Raw genomic sequence first — 20369 nt, 5'->3', positions numbered from 1 at the left:
ACTAATGATTTTACCTCATTTTGAGAAGGAAACAAAAATATCTTTGAAATAGAAACTAGGTGTGTTCTTTCTCATCATTCATTTTTATTTTTCACCAAGTAGTTTTTTAGGATATTTAGGTATCAAGCACTGCTCCAAAATTTTGAGATACAAGTACAGGGAAAAAAAACAAACAAACAAACAAACAAAATAATGGTCCTTTTAAAGTCTCGTGTAATTATGTAATCCATGAACTGTAGCATTGCTGGGATAAATGTAATAACGGAAGTACATGTAATTTACAGTAGCTACCTCTTTTGAGAGGCAGCAGAGGAGGTAAGGTTGGGGTACATCAGGGAGGTCACTTCAGAAAAACTCCATGGAGTACCAAAGCTTAATCTAGGTCTTGAAATTTGGGTCACTTTTTTCGTCCAGATAAACAAAGGTGGGAGCAGGGAAAGAAGTTTACAGGTTATAAAAAAACATATATGAAGGCAAGCAGGATGCTATAAAAGAGCAGATGTTTTCAAAGGTAGAAGCCACAGGGAAATTAACTTCTAAGTCAATTTATTGTAAGAAATATAATCAATAATTGATTTGGAAATTTCTGGAACATGAAAAGTGTTCATTAGGAGTGCATTAGGCTATTGAAATTTCCAGAAATAACAAAACATAAACCCCATCGTGCTTTGTGGACTAGAAGTAACAAAAATAGATGAACTTGAGGAGGTTAGCAGCGATATACACATCAGGGCACAGTGTGTGTGACCTAGGATTGCTAAGTGCATGGTATCTCTAAGTGGTGTATCAGTAAAATGAAAATAATTTGGGTCTGGATTAAACTTTTCCTGGTAAGCTAAGTGTTACATGGCAGCAAGACCACCTCAAATGAACTGATGTTTATTAAACATGCTTTATAAGCTTTACACTTCATGAAAATGTAATAAACTACTTTTCTAAATCCCACTTTCTCTTTATGTAAGAACACTTGAAATGCAAACATTTTAATGTTCATTTTTCCTATAAGGAGTCCTATTCTAATGAAATCACTCTTACTTTTGTTGGAAAATTTTCTCTATAATTTTTAGTACTGTATAAACAGAGATTTCTTAGCTATCTTTTAAAATAATCCCTGGTTTTATTTTTATAGATTATTGACCCAATTTGTAAACATTGCATTGGCTTTGGAGAAACCTCCAAAGACAGTTTTGTGTTTTTTTTTCTTTTCTTAAAGGCCAGAATTTCCTGAAGATTCTGAAGCTTCAGATCATGTTTGTTTTGACTACCTCTGGGACTGATAGGAGTCTGAGAACATGGGCAAAGTTATTACAAAAAGTCCTACTGAGCCGATTTCAAGAACATTTCTATCTGTGAGGGCTCAAACCCAAGGCTGATGCTATCGAGTTGTGTTACTTTGAAGCACGGTAGGGGGAGTGGGGGGAGGAGAGGAAGGTAAAAAGAAGCTTTTAATTGAACAAGCAATGGAACAAAACAGCAATTGATTCTTGTGTGTTCATTAGTAAAACTGCATGAGGTATAAGACAAATTATCAAAATCAAAATAAAATGTCCCCAGAACAGTGTTTATCAGAACGTCCAGGATGGTAAGGATTTGCAGAGCACTTAACTAAGTCTGAGGCCACTTAAGTGTGATAAGTAGTTTTGCCACACACTCCCCCCCCCCCACCCCCTTGTTTTGTTTTTAAGAGAGTGGAGGCTGGGCAGTCCATGTTCTGTTCAGCTTCAGCTCAGCAAAGAGAGAGGGGGAAAAAGTGGCCCCTTCCCCAAATAGCAACAACGCCCTGGGAAGTTACAGTGTATCTATTCTTTGGAAATTCAGAAGCAACCTTTTCCCTGAAGGGTGATGGATACTCAGCCTCAAGAATTTTTTAAACATTCAATATCGGACTATTTAGTCAGGGACACTGGCCTCTTTTCCCTTCGATTGCCAAATAAAGAAATGACAACAGCCAACACAATCATTGTCTGGTGTGAATGCATCAGAATGATACCTATTCTTTTCTTCAGATCGACAAAATATATACTTTTTGGTATGCCACAGAATTTTAGTAATCAGTTTATGTGTGCCATAAGAAAAAAGGTTGAAAATCACTGTCCTAGAGTAAATTATGCTTTGTACCAGATGGTGTCTCAGGTCTGACAATAAGAAAAAAATTCATCAAGCTAAATCCACACGGTTATGCTCTCATACGACATATCTGAGCTTGTGTGCTGTAATCTGGCTCTGTTCTCTGTGCCTCAGGCCCTTCCTCTCACCTCTTCCAAAGCACGTGGCAATAGATGTCTGTACAAGACTGATACGGTACAGTGCATAGGGAAGGAGCCGTGGGAATCGATCATATCCTGGTCAACAATTGGTGGCTATTATTTCTATTATTGTCATTATGTTTATGCTCTCATAATCATATTTGGTGAAGGACAGAGAAGTTTAAAACAAGCACCTTTGAGATTGTAGCATCTTTTGTATCTTTTTTGGATAAATGCTTCCTGGGAGCAAAATGTTTTGGTCTCCATAACAAAGAGATCATTTCATGATTAGATTTGTCTCCAAAACAGAAGTTAGAAATCAATGGCCAGCCTTGTGCATTTACTTTGTCAAATGAGAACATCCTTTAAAAAAACCTAATGGTGGTTGTCCTATTCAATTTAAAAACGGCTGCTGGCTGCACACTTTTTGAATGTAACTTTACCCAGCATTTTAACTTGAAATTGTTCCAAAATCATTATTTCAAGATGGCCTCAGTACTGCCCCATATCAGCCACCAGCACCCATGGGAGCCCAGCACCCCAGGAGTCTTCACCACAGGCCACAGGGGGAGTCACTTGGAGCTCTCAGAGGGGGATGGAGGCCATCGCTGCCTTGCAAGTGCAAAGCTGATTTTTAAGCAATAAGGGAGCAGTTGAAAGCCCTCTACTAATTACAACTTGTGGTATAGTAGACAGAACAGTTTATGTTTATGGTCGTACAGCACTAGTTACGGGTAGGACAACTTCTGAATCAATAAAGAATACTTGCTGTTAAGACTATTCCATTTCCTATGGAACATACTTGCACAAGGGGGAAAAAATGACTTTTCAAGGAAGGGAAAAACTGTTGTGAATTAAACTATGAATCCCAGGGCGTTTTTAAAAAGAATCTGTTAGGTCTGTGGAGGTACAATTCAATTTTGCAATGGTTGGTATTATGCACGTGTGTTTTAGAACAACTAGCAGATAATAATAGAATGTTGTTATGATTTACTTAAATAGAAAATTTTGACACTATTTTTATTAAGGCTGCAGAGTTGATATGATATATCCTACTGATAAAAATGATACCTTGTACTTGTTTCCTTATTGAAAATTAATTATTTCAATTATCACTCAACTGCATCTCCCAGCAATTTTAAGTGCAGAAAATCAAATTGGACCCTTAAAATAAAATGAATTCCAAAATACCAAATGTTTCAAATAAACTAAATTTGAATCCTATATCTAATCTTTCTTTTATAAAAAAAAGTCTCGCCATTGAGGTCAAAATTGGACCTCCCAAATGGAGTTACTGTATACCTATTTCCATCCTCAAACCACACATTTGATTCACAAATCAAGTAATTATGAGTACAAAGGGATCTTGGGAAGTGCAATCACTTCCCTGGGACATGTAAGGAAAATATGGATGCTCAATTTCCATCTTAATGCATGCAAATGATAGACCCACACACAGGCTTCATAACTGCCCCTGTGCAGGGCCTGGAACTTGGCTATTGGACTTAAGGAGATACTGTATCTTGTTCCTTAGTATCCAATTCCCTTTTTCTTTAAATTTATTACTTTTTAATAAGTAAATATTCTAGTACTTAACATATTTTTACATTTGCCTAAGAAGGTTGATGTGCTACTGTATTTCATATTATACTGAAACTGGCAAATAATCCATTTTCAACTCTATAATCCTTATAGGGCTTTGGATCTAGGATATACTAAAGGTATGGCCAAACCTCCTTGAGAGATCTTGTCCTCATCTAGGAAATGGGACTGTTTTCAGGGCTGCCATGTACAGTACAGAGGTTGTGCTGTACAAGGCAGAGGTTGTGTGCACTGTAAAATGTGAAAGATGCTTGCATAATTGTACACAGCAACTCAATGGTATGGGTTACCCCCAAAGCCCAATAAAGGTTCTGGGCCAGGCTCTGCTTTCATACCTCATCTGGCCCCTGACTGTCCCTGGCCCTTCTGCATATGGCCCTACGTGGCATGCTGTGCATCTATTTCTAGGGATCTGTGAATCCCTAGGTGATGATCATTTCCATGTCTGCTGTCTTACCAAGCCTGATTAAAACAACTCCTGGGTATATTTTTAACATAGGGAGCAACTAGAAGTCTCTGCCAGAGGGCCTATTAATATTTTCCACATAGACGACACAGGGACAATTCAAGGATTAAGTAAACTAGGGATTACTAATTTTGTGACTTCATAAACATTAACTTTGAAAATACTAATGTTCTACCCAAATGTAAAGACAGTTATGCAATCCGAGAGTAGACCTTAAATATGATAATTTCAAATCTTAATGTTCCTTGTGTCCTGTAGTTGGAATTAACATCCCTCACCACATCCCTCCCTTTCCTATTCTGCTTTAGGAAACTGTAAAAGAAATGGCTGGGGTTGAGGTGTGGAAGGTGAAATCTGATCCCAATGGTTGGTGGATTCTCCAACTTTTAGGTACTTGCCAGGGAGTCTTCCTTTCTTCATTTTGAGTGTTGGTGGGGAAGACAATGATCAAAATTTCTACCACAGATTATTAAAATTTTACTTGGGTCCCTTTAGGAAATAATTCCTAATCATTATCAAGTTCCTGGCTGTTCCTCAGGTGTGAGTACTATGAAATCTGCTCCCCACTTCTTTCCCCTCCAAAATGCAATAGTCTTTGCCACCATAGGTATTCTTTTCTATTTTATTTACAGCCTCATGTGGCAGTTTCACATTGTTCTTTTAGATTCAGAATACATTGTCTCAAGATACCAAATTCTGTGGAGCCTACTGATGGAGGATGTGCAGGGTCAACAGAGCGGTTGTTCCAGACCCCTTAGGCAAATGCCACCACTGTTGCCACTGGGATGCTGGAGATGTGGATCCCTCCACCATAAGGGGAAAGTTGATTTTCTTGGCCCCTGTAATGGGGGCTCCAGTGGAGTCAGGGCTGCTGGCAGTATGTGGTGAGGTCAGATGGCTCAAGGGAGGGAGCTGGGCAGGAAGGGGGCTTCTTGACTGTCTGCCACATTTTGGTCTCAGTTTCCTTGTTTCTTCAGAAATTCTCATGTACCAGTCCCCTTCCTTTCTTGAACTCTTCCTGTCATTGCTTCTTCCCCTTCCTAAGCCTCTGGGAGAACACATTGGCCTCTTGAGGATTCATAAGAGTGTTTACTGATAGGAAATAAAAAAGAAGAAAGAAAGGAAAGAGTAGATAAAGGGGATAAACTTGCTTGCTTGCCATCAGCCTTCCCTTTGAACATTTAAACATGTGGGGACAATCTTAGGATCCTTCCGGTGGAATTCAGCCCAAAGACCATTTTTGTTTGGCCTATTTAATGTTTTAAGCGTTGGAAGCACTGAACCAACAGTCCCACCTCATCAGTGGCTGGAACTAAGTAGCAGTGGGCTCTCTTGCTTACCACACTCCTCACCATTCTCTATTGTTAATTCTTTGCCTGTTTCACCCTTTTATGGTATCCTCATGACCTTGGTAATGCAGTTGAGTTTGCCACATTTTTTGAAGCAGAAGGGATGTTTTATTCCTATTTCTACCTCTATTCCCTATTAATATTCTCAGGACATAGAAAACACTTGACAGATGTAGGCATTCCACGTCTGTTCAACACATACTTTAGCGCCTAGCCTGGACCAGGCATGGGCTAAGGAACTGCATGTATCATCACGGAGCTTCCACCAGTGACAACAAGTCTGAAGTAAGATGACTTTGCATTAGATACATTTACAGCCTTTCTGTTCTTTAATTTCCATAAATTTAAGGTTCAGTTATGATTCTCAGGACAAGCGTTTTCAAGCCTCATTTGGCTGGTTCTTCCTAGGAGTGGAGGTATATGTGAGGGAGTCAAACCAGATCTGTGTGGGAGAAGAGGCACTGAGATTCAGGCTGAGGATCCTGCTGAAGGGGCAGTCCTGGGTGCGGGGCTGGGAAGATGCCCTGGGAAGGGGGGAGGAGCCGCTGAACAGGTTCACACTCCTCCCTGATATGCTAGGATTTGCCACCTCATCTTGTCTCAGCTAAGGTAGGAAACCTGTTGTAGTCAGTCCCACAATCCTAGTCAGCCTTGGTGGTGACTACAAGATTGGGAATTACGGCATATGTGATGATGCCCCACTCATATCCCTTCGCCTTTATCATTTCTGTGCATGCTGACCCAACTTCTCATTGCAGCCCCTGCATCTTATAACCTGAGAGCTTTCTCATGCCACCGGAGCCCAGTCTACCCGCTCACATGCAGAAGTGGCAGGGGAAAACACCTCTCGGAAAAGCCTTCCACCAAGGACTGGTGTATAAATGCTCTAGCTCCCTCTCTCTCCGTTGGGAAACCTCTGAGGTACACGTTCTCCACTGTTTCCCTGCCTTCCCCAGTGGGAATAAACTCCAGTTGCCCATAGTGGCAACCTGCTTGACATGCACCCTTCACTAGCCTCCTTCCCTTCCCTGTCTCACTTCCTACCTCTCTGGAGATGTTTTTGGACTCACCTCCTAAATAAACTACTTTCATTTAAGTCCTTGTCTCAGGGCTTACCTCTGTGGGACACCAAACTAACATAGACATCATGTTTTTTCTGTTTTTGTGAAAAATTTCATTGGAACTTTGATAGGAGTTAAATCTATAGATGGCTTTGGGTAGTATGGTCATTTTCCCAATCCATGAACACAGATACCTCCCCATTTATTTGTGTTTTCTTCAGTTTCTTTCTATGGTGTCTAACAGTTCTAGGTGCATAGATCTTTCCCTTTCTTGGTTAAAGTTATCCCTGAGTATTGTGTTGTTTCACTGCTACTGTAAATGGGATTGCCTTCTTTAGTTCTTTTTTAGATACTTGTTATTGTGTAGAAATGCAAATCATTTTTGTATGTTGATTTTGTAGCCTGAACCAGTACTGAATTTATCAAACAATTTTTTCGTGAAGTCTTCAGGATTTTCTATGTTTAAGATCATGTCATCAGCAAACAAAGGCGATTTTTCTTTCTTTCTGATTTGAACGTCTTTTATTTCCTGTCTCTTCCCTAATTGCTCTGGCCAGGACTTCTAATATTATCAAGAGTGGGCACCTTTGTCTTGTTTCTGATCTTTGTGGGTAATCCGTCAACCTTTCACCATTGAGTATGATTTTTAGCTCTGGGCTTGTCATATATGGCCTTTTTATTGTGTTGAGAGTAGAATGGTGATTGTCAGGGGCTGAAGATGTGGGAGAAATAGGGAGATGATGATCAAAGAGTACAAACTTTCAGTTATAAGATGAATAAGCTCCAGAGATCTAATGTACAGCATGGTGACTATGGTTAACAATACCGTATTATATACTTGAAAGCAGCTCTGAGAGTAGAACTTTAATGTTCTCACCAAAACAACAACAAAAAGGTAATTGTATGAGGCAAAGGATGTCGTAAACAACTTATATTGTGGTAAACATTTCACAATATATACATGTATTAAATTATCACATTTACACTGTAAACTTACACAATGTCATATGTTAATTATATCTCAATAAAAATGGGGGGGGGGATAGATATGGGAGGGAGGAGGCAGCTACCACCAAAGAGAAAAAGAAGACAAAAAGGCCTCAAAGGTGTCACAGAAACAGGGCATAGGAAGGGCCATTATACACTGACAACTGCAGTTTTGAGAGAAGTCAGTAAATTCAATACTATGTTTTAATCAATTTGTTTCAGCTTTATGATGACTAAGAATAATAATAATTTTCAGCACGTTCTTCTTTCCTCTTGTTTTCTAATGGGCACATCTGATCCTCGTGCTCAGCAGACAGAGACCCTGGTGTCATTGGAATGGTCAGTGTCTCTGACCTTTCCTTGTTGGGGTGAAATTTAATGCTTTCCTTCCACCATTCAACTTTGGTTTGATTTATCAATTCTGGAAGACTTCTGGAAACTGAAAGTGAACCCTGAGTATGTCATCTAAGCAAACATTTTTATTAGGGGAAAATAAGAAACCCAATTTCATCATATAAAACACAATTAATGCTTGGGATTCAATGTTGGTAGGATATGTACCTGACAGAGATTTCCCAGTAAAGAAAGATGTGTTGAGTGACCATTCTCTCTAATCCATTTGTAGTAAGTGGCATGTTTGTAAAAGATGGTTGACTAGACCAGCCAATGGACTCATACACAAAATATGTTTTCCCTCTAAATTCATTAGTCGCTATGTAGATAAATCATAACCCTGGTTACTCTAATAAGTTAATTTTTCTATAGAGATTATAAACTCCTTTAGGACAGGAGTATTTTACCTATTGAATAATGCCTTAATGCCTAAGGTCTAAACAGGGCATATAGAAGGTGCTCAATGAATATTGAATTGAACAAAGAAAATATAAATAAAATTGAGTGCAGTCTGTTTGTGGTATTTGCTGAGTCTTATATTCTTCTCTTCTTTTTTCTTTGAGTTATAACAAATATTTGATCTCCTTTGAGTCATAGGATTGAAATGTGATCACTCATATGTTGTGGCAAGAGCAGAAAGTCTCTCACATTCAACTAGTCCTGCAATTCCTTTTACTGATGAAATAAAAGGGAGCACCTGCATGTTGGTTCTACGCTCTGTTTGGATACCTGTAGTAGAGCTCTCCAAACATGCTTCTCACTATTTAGAACTTCCTTGCTTCCTGTCTTGCCTTCCACTTTTGCTCCCCAGAGAAACTGGTGATACCACCGTGGCCTTTTCTTGCAGCATCCATAGTGCTTTCATTAAGCTTCTTGTCTCTGGGTCCCATTGTCCTCTAATTAAATAAATGGAGTCTGGTACTCACTGAAAATAAACAGCAACTGCGAAAGTTTTGCCTCTTAAGAAAGTCTCTGCATTGTTCTGCCCTGCCACACAGATTCCAAGATCTCTGCCGCTTCCTTGTGTTCTGAAAACAGATTCTTCATTTTGTCATGGTTCAGCCAAATGATTTATAAAACATGACCTATATTGTTCAGGCTATGGGGAGGAGAAAAAAAGAGTTTGAGAAAGTGACTAAGAAGAGGGGTAAGGTTGATTCACTTTAGTGGGGCTGCTTTATTTATGCCTTGATCTTTTTCTTTATAAAAATGATGGCATTTTTGGTACTCTGCTCCAGGCAGCCTCCCAGGGGTGAGTGCAGATGTGCTGGGCCATTTGGCTGCCCTGTGGACAGAATCAGAGAGCCTCTTTCTCCCTAATGAAGTCATCTCCTCTCAGCAGCCCAGCCTTTTTCCCATCACTCCATGTTGGAACTTGGCTTTGGCTTGCATAGTTCTGCCGTGATGTAGATGGTCTTCCAGTTAAGTCCTGGAGAAATCTGCCCAACCATGAACAAGACATTTACAGCAGGGGGGGGGGGGGGGAGACCTCTTTTATTGAAAGAAACATTTTACTGTAACATTTTGATTTGGGGGTTGGGGAGCAAAGGCTTGGTATCTGATTTCTGGGAAAGAAATCAATTTTTTTGTGGCTTTCAAGGATATTTGCCTGTGTTTAATTTCTCTAAGTTATTTATATACTTCAGGCTAGAGTGTAATGAGATTGTCACCACACTTTGCCTCTTGAAGGGTTTCTTTTAATTTTTAAAGAAGACAACAAAAACCTTACATTACTTCTGCACTTTATCAAAAACCAAAGTGGATTTAAAATGTTGGATAAAATATCTGTCCCTAATATATAAATTAAAAAAAAAATTTTAAATGAAGCAATCTTAGAGGTTTGGCTTCTTTTTTCTAGGGTCTTTGGAGTTCATTAAAGATGCATTTTTAACTGGTCACGTTCTTTTACCACCCAGAGAGGATATTTGCTTGTACCTAGGACCAGCCAGACCAGGGACTTGAAATGTGAACTCTGCTGTCTGAATGTGGATGAGACTGAAACCTTGTCATCCCTAGTGCAGCAACAGATAATACCATGTCTCAGAACACTTCACCTGATCAGTAAAAAAGGAGAAGACTGACATGCGATCCCAAAGGCCCTCAGGTGGAGCTTTGGACGGAGATAATGAAATTCCCTGGAGACAAACCTGCCAACTACACCTCTCTTCTTCAAGTCCCTGGCTGGCTGCCACTGACCGCAGCCAAGTTCCTGAAGACAAGATCAAGGCAAGGAAGCAAGGCACATACTTTCTGGCTTCTGGTTTCTTGTCACCACCAGCACCAGGAGTGAAGATCTTGCTTTATCTATACCTAGACTGTGGAGTTTACATAGGGAATGTCCCCAGTACAAGGACAGGATATAAAGGGGGTGCACAGGATATTTGAATTACTGTTGGATTCAGACTTGGGTGTAGTAGGCAACCACAGTTTAGTTTATAAAAACTGAAAAAAAATATTTTCCCATTCAAAAACGTCTGATGATTTTTCAGACATGGGGCAATCAGAAATAACTCTTCTCTCATTCTCTTTAGTTGATAAAAGAGAAGATGGGAAGAAGCGAGGGAGGGAGGGAAGGAGAGAGACAAAGAGAGAGCAAGGGAGAGCTCAAGGACAGTTACACAGAAATAATACAGCTGTAGTCTTTATCCTGAATGTACCTAGTATTCCTTCCTTTTTATTTTTTCACTATTATAGGTAGCTAGAGGTGAAAATATACCTTAGAGAAAGAAATCAGATATTCAGGGGTGTCATTCCATTACAGTTATATAACAACCTGAAGAAGTGTCTGGCTTTCTAAATAATAATGTAACAAGTCAGAGCAAGGGCAGGTAGCATAAAGCTTTCAACAAGATCCATGTTCTGACTACTTAAGTCTGCCTGAGAAAATGTCTTTGCCCTGTAGAACTACTTGGTCAAGAGTTGTAATGTCTATGGAAGGACATTATGGAGAACCATAAACGTTGGAGGGCTATAGAAACATATTTGGCAAGATAAAGGAAAGTATCTCAGGATGTAAGGAGTATCTGATCCATAATTTTTCATCATGTTCCATCATGTACAGATGACATTATTTATAATGAATGTTAAATATTAATATTTTCCTGAAAATGGATATAATCTGCTATCAGTTGCTGGTTTCTACTGTAGATTTCCTTTGTAGAAATGTTTTACCTAACTGTATTATGAAGGGAGAGTAGGGTACCAGAGAGAGAATGAGCTTTTCAGGTCGACGGATCTACCACTTAGAAAGTGGCCTCGGGCAAAAAACGTAACTCTTTGGAACTCAACTAAGTTCACTCAGATTTAAGAATGAGAATAATGCATACCTTGAAGTGTTTCAGAGAAAGGTCTACACTGATTCTGGAATATAAAGTTCAATAACAATCCTTTTATTTCATTTTTCTCCCTTTCTGAGTGAAGTCATCTTGATTCTCACATTGATATGAGGAGCACTGAAAAGATCACTGGACCAGGAGTCGGGATTTACATTCTGGTTCCAGCTCCGCTGTTAAACAGAGGAAAGTCACGTTCTGGGCCTTGGTTTGCTTATCTGTTAAATGTGAAGGTTGAAGTCCAATTCTGTGGTATGACTGTTATTCTAAATATTTAATGAAGTAGAATTTCAATGTTAGGAATGGTAGTGTAATAACCATAAGAATAAATCATTGTGGAAACAAATTGATTTCTATGCCCTATAATTAATAGTCATGTCATTCATTGATAAAGAAATGAACATGTCCATTTTGAAGATTGAAACCTACCTTTTATTACTTAAAAACTGTAATGAAGGACTCATACAACTTGCAAAAGAAACTCATAAAAGAAATATTATAAATGTGCATGGACAAGTGTCTAAGTTACTACAAGTTTTAAAATATGAGCTTCATTCAACCTACTCAAAGAATTGAGAGTGAAAAAGGATATTCTCCTTTAAACATCACTATTGTGAGGTATTGTGTTTGATATAAATTTCTAAGTAGAGACCAGAGAGAATTATGAAGATCTTCCCTATTTGTGCAGAAAGAAGTATTTGCTATCCTTTCAGTAATCTCAGTGTTAAACTGATGTGCACCTTGGACTTATTTTGTTCCCATTGTATAAGGGCATACTTGACTTCAAAGAAAAGGAAAATACAAAGTCCCTCTTTTTCTAAGGGGCAGAATCCTTTGTGTCAACTGGTTGACCCTTTGCTCTATAAGATCCTGTTGGAGCTCTTTTGTAACACAATGCAGACCACTCTTCCATGTGTTGGTGCTATTTACCTAGTTGGGTGGGCCTGGCTGAAAACAAAATCACATCAATATGAATGATTATGGTTTCACTTCCTGATCACAAGGAAGGTGATTGATATGATACATCCAAGGAGCCCCTGTCACTCAGAAAAATTATTAAATACCCTACCTTGAGGGATACTTTGAAAGAGGGAGGAAGAGAAGAAGGAAGAACGCAGAGACTTAAGGTAGGTTTGTGTCAGAGGAAGAGGATCTGTTTGAATCCAACACGAGAATTTCCTGGTCAGCCCCTTACTACCAAGGGTCTTTGTAGATTGCGCAATGCCGCTGGGTTCCCATTGGGCAGGTCCCGTGGAAGGCAGCGGGCAATTCTGCTTTCCCTCCACGTTTCAGAAGGATCTCCTTTCTGTGTGTCAGGCTGGCAGAAGCCCAGAGCCTGACACTTCCCTCAGGTGGGACAGGGAGGCTCTGTGGCTGCGTAAACACGTTGCAGCCAAGTTCTTTGCTGATTTTCCAGAGTTTCCTTGGCTCCCAAGAACTGACGGCACTCAATTGTCTAGTACTAGCCTGCCCCACCGGAGCCTGGGGCTCGTTCCCCCTAACCCAGAACTGGCAGCACGGGGGGCGGGGAAGTGGGGGTGGGGACGGGGTGGGAGGGCAGTGGTTTCCTTGCGCACAGCGCGATGTTACTTAGTGAGTCGCTGAATGGGGAGCGCTGCTGTCCCCTAGCCGATTGGTACTTGTCAGGAAGAAACGCCGAGAGGTGGGAGTGCCTGGGGAGGGAGGCAGGCGGTCCCTACAGCGAGCGCGGGGAGCTGCCTTTCCGCCCCTCCGCTGCTTTCCAAGCCTGGGCTCTTAGGAGTGGCTGGAGCAGCGGAGCGCTTCAGGAGCCTGTGAATGAACCCTCCTCCTCTTCCTCCTCCTCCTCGCTGAGTCTCCTCCTCGGTGCTGACGGTACAGTGATATGATGACGATGGGTGTCACAACCCGCATTTGAACTTGCAGGCGAGCTGCCCCAAGCCTTTCTGGGGAAGAACTCCAGGCGAGCGGGCGAAACAGCCGCGAACATTAAGTGCTGCCGTCAGGCGCTGGGACTGGGATCTGTGGTCAACCCCGCAACCTCCCGCATCTTCCAGCACCGTCCCGCACCATCCGCACCCTTCCCCAGGCCACCGCGCTTCCTATGTGACCCGCCCGGGCACGCCGAGCCCATTCGCGCAGCTCTGCGGTGAATTGTTTCCCACAAACTGCACTAAGCCGCCTTTCAAGGTAATCACGTTTCTTTTGTTCCCCTTAAAAAAAAAAAAAAAACTTACGGAAAAAAAGCAAGCGTAGAAAAAACAAATACATTGCAATTGGTAGAAGGCTTTAAGGAAGGCAAAGAGAACTAGATGTGGGGCGACGTTAAGAAAACGTATGCACTTTAAAAATGCAGGTAACTTTCAGAAGGACGCCTGCAGAGAGAGTACAGAGGGACCAGGGTTCTGAAAAAGATGCAGACAAAAGAAGCCCGAGGTGGGGTGGGGGAAGAAGTACTAACGGATTTGGGGGAAGGGAGGGAAGAGAATCGTGGAGAACCCCTAGAAAAGTCGTTGGGTCTTAAGCTGGAGAGGACAGAGGGAACCCTGGTATATCTTGATCTTTTTTTTATTAACCTGCTGAGGCAAAAGTTTGAATGGGGACTCCGAGACTTGCCCACATTCAAGTCCCCGAAGCCGCTTTGGTGCAGGCCACCTGGTTCCCGGCCCCTGGTGTGCGGTCAATTCCCTGCGTTCCTGGAAAGCTGCTCCCGGCAGCTCCTGACAGGGGGACCCCGCGCCCCAGCAGCCCGGGACCTGTGCGGACCTGATCACCCTCAGCCCGCAGGCAGTCTGGGGGAGGTCCGGCCGGGGGAGGTCCAGGGCCCTGGGGCTGCGTCTCCTTGGTAACTTGGGGGCTGTCAAGGCTCTCCCCGGTGCCTCTGGGTTCTTTTGTCCTGCGCGCTGTGCGCAGCGACCGGCCGGGAAGGAGCAGGGGATGGGGGTGGGGTTGTTGGAGCACCACGGAGGTCTGGGAGGCGCCTGGGCGGGAAAAGCTCGCCCTGAACCAGCAGGGATGTGCAAGAATTTTATCTCACTAAGAGCGAAGTGGAGGCTATCGCTCCCGTCTCAATGAGCAAACCTGCGCTCCGAGCGCTCCACAGACAAAGGTGGCGCGGGGACTCGAATCTGGAGCCTCCTGGACCAGCCCTCTCGCCCGGGGGACGGCAGCCCTCCGTTTCCTTCCATCTCCCCACCCCCTCCCAGCTCTCGGCCCTAGTTGAGCAACTTTACTGGCGGGTCCTGCGGCCGCGGAGAGCGAGTGCCGGGAGCCCCGCGGGACGCCCTCGGCTGAGCGTCCCACCGCCCTGCGGAGGCGTGGGCGCTGTTGGGCGGCAGACCCGGTGCTTGCGGACTAGGGGGCATCAGGCTGTCCCTGCTCAATGTCTGTGTCACTGGGCGTGGAGTGGTCAGCGTGTTAGGCAGAGGAGAACGAGGTAGAAAAATAGTGTCATAGCCCAAACTATTTGCTCTGGGATCCGGCTGCGCTGCAGCTAGTCCGGCTTGTCCCGGGGAGATGCTGCGGGAGGGAGGAGAAATGTACGCGGAGCCTGGGAGCTGTCCCGCCTTGCGCGCACTCACAGGCTGAAAGGCAGTATCGCAGCTGTGTCCCTTGTCTCATCTTTGTCTCTCCCTCTGTCTCCATCTTCTCTGCCTCTCTTCCCCTCTCCCAGCCTCTGCTGCTCGGTCTCGCTCTCTCCTGCGTCCCCTCCCCCAAGGCTGACAAATGAATGGCTAGTGTGAAACCCCGGCCTCTCGTGTCCGCCGAGGCCGGCCAGCAGGGAGGAGCTAGGAGCGAGGGAGGTGGCGCGCTCCTTGGGATCTGCCCGAAGCGGCGAGCAAAGGACTTGCCGAACCCAGACGTCTAGGAATAGGGAGTTTTGTGGCGGGTGTGGGCGCCCCCTGATGGAGAAATCCAGCAAGGTGGAGGGAAAAAAAGCGAGTGTCTCTTCTTCCTACCCACCCACCCAGTGAAACGAGCGGATGGAGGACCCTATCTTCCCCTTCAATCTTTAGTTTTCTACTCCAGAATCTGCGACATAAATCTAAGGGTTTGAAGGACGCGGGAAGGAGACCTTGACTATGCGAGCCCAGCAGTGCCTTCTTCCGAGCCAGTTAGGTTACGCGGCGAGCCTGTAGCTGAGCTCAGGAACACACACAGCCCGGCGGATCCAGGTTTCGGGGGGATGGGGGCTGATGTTCAGTTTGGGCCGTCGCTTTAACAAAGATAATACAGAACGCCTTACTTTGGGAAATTTTACTAAGTCCCATGACCATCTGAACCCAATGCTAGGGCCCTGCCCCAGGATATTGCAAAAGAAGGGTCTCTAATCCAAAGTTGAAACCTCCTCAACTTCACGGCCTCCACGGAACAAGGAAGTTTGGAAGGAGGGTGCCAGAGGAAAAAAGAGAAAGGCAGGACCAGAGATGGAGCAGAGGCACGCCACCAGCTGGGAGCGGACGGCCAGGGTTTCTAAGTTTTGGGCTGAATTTCAGGTCTCTTGTTAAAATAGTTTTTTAATCTCGCGAGCGACAAGAAACGCGTGCAGGGTGGAAGAGCAGGGGAGGAACTAGCCCCTTAGAGCGTCAGGGTTTGGGGTGGTCCCCGAGGGGCTCAGCCCACGCCGGGGGCGGGACCGCGACCCGCACTCTTTGCCGCCGGGAGTTCACTATCCGCCGCCACGTGGGCTGGGGCTTCAGCTGCGGCCCGAGACGGGTGTGACTTTCGGGCTCGGAGGCAGCGGTTCTGCGAACCAGCCCTCAGTTCAGCCTGGAGGCTGGCGGGGCGCCTCCGAAGTCCCCGCCCAGAGGCCAATGGGGCGGGGCTTTGCGGAGCGGCGGAGGCGGGGCCAGCTACGGGGTGGGAGCTCCGCGTCTGCGCCCCCAGCCCCGTGTGCTGGCTGCTCTGCTGTAGGCAACCCGACTCCAATCCAGACGGCGCTGAACACTCTTATTGAAAGACTGGCTTTTTTTTTTTTTTTTTTTTTCTTGTTTCTTTGGAGAGGTAGGAGGAGTTTTTGCTTTGCGACTGGGAAGAAGCAAAGACCTACTCCAAGCAAACTCCTTTGTACTTGGCAGAAAAATGAGACTCTCCTGCATTACATACGTTGGGGTCGGTTTAAAGACCACTTTTTGTTGTTGCTACAAGGATAAACACGGTCCAGACTGTCATACAGAGTTCGTCTGGAATAACAAACAATTGCCATTTTTGACAGGACTTACAGAATTCCATGAACGCAGATACTTTGGTGCTGAGCGGGTGTAGGGGCGATCTCTGAGCATCAGGGGCCCTAGCGTGGGCCCCAGTCCGTAGAGGGAGCTGAGCGCATATTTATGAAATGACTGAGCTAGTGACTGAGGGAATGTGGCGCAGATGAGACACTGCCACTTAGAGCTGTATTTTAATCTCTCCTATTTCTTTTCAGGGTTTTAATGGTCTCTTCAATTTCACATGCTGACATCTAATTAACCCTCGTTCTCTTTTTGACTCCTAAAAGCTGTGACGTAGATTATTTTAAGTACTGCTTGGCAATTATGCCTAATCTATCCTGCAAATATTCATATAAAGTATGTTGTGAGTTTAATATAAACATAAGAAGGCACCCATGGAAGCAACAATTAGTTTTCTGAGATAAGATCTGTTCCCACTTTGGGCAATGTGTAACTTGGAATGTCAGCGTATCAGGCAGAAGGCATCAGAGACTGACTTCTAGTTCTGAGCTTTAAGTAAAGAAAGGAATATTTTACAATTGCATATGCCTGTCCTGACTAATTAATACTGCAAAGGATTCCAGGGGATTCCAAAGTGAGTGAGCAATTACTTCCTCCCCCAGGAAGTCCACAGTCCTTAATCTTCTTTGTGGGTGGTGGGAAGAGGGATGAGAGTCAAGATAATCCTTAAGAATTTATGTAAAAATTCAAAGTTATTGTTTTTTCTTGGTAGATTAAAAAGAAATAAAAAGCTATTCCTACATTGTTGTATTTCTGGCTTTTAAAAAATGAAGTTTGAAAAGAATCCTCCTAGATTTACATACATTTACAGATAGAGATTTCTTTCCGCTTACAAACTGGAGGGGAATGCTTCTAATATCCTAAGATATCTATATCTGCATCCTTGTAAACTCTGTTTGGAAAAGACCTAAAGAGCTAAATTAAGGCTAACTGTAATTGATATTAAAGACAGTTATTGTTTTCTCTTTCCTCACATTTTATGCTGAAGTACTTCATGGTTAATGATTGGTCACTAATTGAGCATCAGAGCCTTTGAGAACACAAAGATCAACCAAGGCTGGCTCCCAACAGTTGTAAAACTAAGCTCTCCTTTCCTAGTGGGGTTTAAACATGTTTGATGACCTTATTCATGGGCAAACATACCTAGACACTGTATTTAAAATGGGATTTTACCCTGTGACTGAGCAGAACTTTTCAAGACACATGGTTCATTTGAGGGAAAGAATGAATGACTGTAGTAGGCTATTATTTCACCACCCACCTAGAGAAACCAGTTTGGACTCACAAACCCTCATTGTTGGGGGTTACTAGCTCTGGTCTAAGAAAACATGCTCAATGTTGCACAGGTCTGTACTTTACCAGAGAACACAAGGCCCATACTCTTTCTGGTTTGGAATCAGAACAAGGGGATGTAGAGATTAATGACTTGGCCGAGCTCCACTTCAATGAGTGAATTTTTGCCAGTTTCCTCTGGTAGCCTAGACTTGGTAAATTATATATATATGCATATGTTCTCCAGGATATATATTTTTTTACTTTGCTAAGTTCTTATCACTGAATATGCCAGAAGTGGTTATATTTCAGTGGTTAGTGAAAATTACCTTTGTTTAATATGTCAGTTATGTTTCCCGAAATTCCTCTGGACAGCTCTATAGCTCTATCATCTATAAAAAGGTATATATATATATATATATATATATATATATATATATATATATATTGCCTGATTCTTCTAAGAATTTTAAGAGGTACTTATGTCTATAAAAATAAGATTACATCACTTATGATAAATACATATATAATATGTAAGTTACAACCTTTTTATTATTAAATCACTGAGTTGATATTACCTGTGGTGTAGTGGGATGAGCAGTAGACTGAGAAAACCAGATTAAGACACAATTTCTAGACCTTTAGTGTCAGAATCAATTAAATGAATATATAGTTACAAACATTACAATGATGAATACCTGTGGAAAGGCTTTTGCAAATGGAAAACTATACAAATAAGTGGTGTTACTATAGTATGTATGCGGGATTCAGATTGATCTGATTCTATAACTTTAATAATGACAGTATTCCATAAATCATGTATTTCCTACTAAATATATAAAATGAGTTAGATAGAGGTATATTGTTTTAAGAACTGTCAAGTTTCATTGAACAGAAGACAGAGTCCAGAAATACACTGAAATGGACATGAAAATTAAGTGGGAAAGGATTATTCACTAAATGGTCTGGAGACAATTGATCAGTTCACTCAAAGTCCGAGTCAATTTCTACCTCATTTCTTATCCTAAAATAAAGTTAAGATGGATCAAATATGAATCGTGCGGAATTACCTTTAAAGAAAAGAACCAGAGGAAGTCATGGGATTTTTAAAATAATAAGCTAGGAGTAGATAAACCTGTTCTAAGAAAAAGATAAAACCCAGAAGCAATTCTAAAAAAAAATTGACAAGTCTGACTAAATAACAAATTATTTACACTAAAACAAATAGCACATTTGGAAACTATCTGTAAGATAAAGGCAAATATGTATGGGCAATTGGAAGAAATAGAAATATGCATAAATGTTTTTTAATTATGAGAAATTGCTCAGCTTCATTCATAATTAAAGAAATAGCAATTACAACAACAATGACATGCTACACCATTTTTCATCAATCAGAGCAGTAAAAATAAAAAGTTTGATGGAAGTTTGTGTTGACCAGGTTGTGGGACAATGGGATCTCATATAGTGTGGCAATGTAAATACGTTCATCTTTTAAAAAAATAATTTGGTAATAGCTATCAAATTTTGAAAAAAAAAATGCATATAACCTTTGACCCAGCAATTCCTCCTCTAGATATTGTCATATAGATATTGGAACAAATGTCACCCAAGACAAATGGACAAGGATGCCCTTTGCAGTACTTTTTCTAATAACAAAAAGTTGGAAACATCTTCAAGGATCATCATGGAATTGGTGAAACAAAAGATGCTACATTTATCTAATGAAACACCATTGTAGCTAAAAATAACAGAAAGACTGTATTTGCTGACTTGGAGCATTCTCCAAGATACATTGAATATTAAGTAAAAAAAGTAATATACCAAATAGTGTATGTAAACAAACACCAAAGACTGCTCTCCTGGAGCTTATATTATGGTGGGGAGATAAAAGCAATTTCCAAATACATAACCTAAAATTTTGATAAAGGGCAATGATGAAACTTGAGCATAGGAAATGGAATAGAAGGTGCTTATGTTTTCCACAGACTGATGAAAAAGTTCTCCAGGCAGAGAACAGAGCAGCACTAAGAGGCAAGCAATGACATGAAAAAGCTTAGCCAAGTCCAGGTTCAGGAATCCAGTCACAGGTTAGTGATAAATTCACATGGAGACATTACTCCGGTGAAGTAAATTCATGCGAGTTCATGTTTAAACCATGAGTGATTTCTCTCTGTATTACAACGATTCCTCCTGCAAGAAAGCACCCAGGATCAATGTAATAGGCAATGCTCATTACATCCACTTTGTGGCTGAAGTGTCCTAGACAGTTGGTTGTCTGAGGTAACTAATTCAAAGACTGGAAGACAAAACCACTATCTGTGTCCTCAAGTCACCCTTTGCTCAGTGGGGCTTCCCCAAGATCAAGGGAGAATATTAAAAGTCTGTTTGCTAGAACTTTGGCTCTCTCTTTCTCTGAGGCAGCCCATTCCTGGAGTGACCTTTTTTCTC

The 20369-nt window shown here is 42.2% G+C and overlaps 1 protein-coding gene across 1 annotated transcript in view; it reads left to right on the top strand.

The window, feature by feature from the left end:
* Positions 1 to 13331: 13331 nt before the first annotated feature.
* The window catches only part of VCAN (versican), a gene marked incomplete at its 5' end in the record, with an annotated part of 106547 nt that continues 99509 nt past the window's right edge, over positions 13332 to 20369 (top strand). The window contains one exon of the mRNA XM_080679276.1: positions 13332 to 13605. The remainder of the gene's footprint in view (positions 13606 to 20369) is intronic.

The sequence above is a fragment of the Plecotus auritus genome (assembly GCF_963455305.1).
Source record: "Plecotus auritus genome assembly, chromosome: 7".
Taxonomy (NCBI): Eukaryota; Metazoa; Chordata; class Mammalia; order Chiroptera; family Vespertilionidae; genus Plecotus; species Plecotus auritus.
This window is presented reverse-complemented; position numbering and strand designations above follow the sequence as displayed.